This window comes from Sinocyclocheilus grahami, unplaced genomic scaffold (assembly GCF_001515645.1).
Source record: "Sinocyclocheilus grahami isolate Dianchi unplaced genomic scaffold, SAMN03320097.WGS_v1.1 scaffold4841.1, whole genome shotgun sequence".
In the NCBI taxonomy this organism is placed as follows: Eukaryota; Metazoa; Chordata; class Actinopteri; order Cypriniformes; family Cyprinidae; genus Sinocyclocheilus; species Sinocyclocheilus grahami.
The window spans coordinates 11,859-12,230 of record NW_015509695.1 but is presented as its reverse complement, the minus strand read 5'-3'; positions in this window follow the sequence as shown (position 1 = coordinate 12,230).

The following is a 372-nucleotide window of genomic DNA, read 5'->3' as shown; positions in this document are numbered from 1 at the left end:
GTGTGTGTTTGTGCACTGGAAGACAGATCAGAAACAGAGCTGCTGCGTGTCCTACTGTGCCCTACTCAAAGGAGACTGCAGAATAAGCCTGGAGCCATACTGACAACAACACACACAGGGTCACACATGCTCACTATCACATAACAAAAACACGCTTGCAGTCTAATTTCCACGCTCTCCCTTTGACTCCGCTTCTTCTGTAATCATCAAAGACATCACACAGCGGGAGTCGTGACATTATGCAGATATTTGATGTTCAACATTAAAGTGTTAATGCACCACAACAATCTCTTTCCCAGATGTCTTTTCTCTTTTGACTCACCCAGTAGCCTCCCAACCCAGTGCGTGTGCTTTGGGTTTGTACTCCTCTGA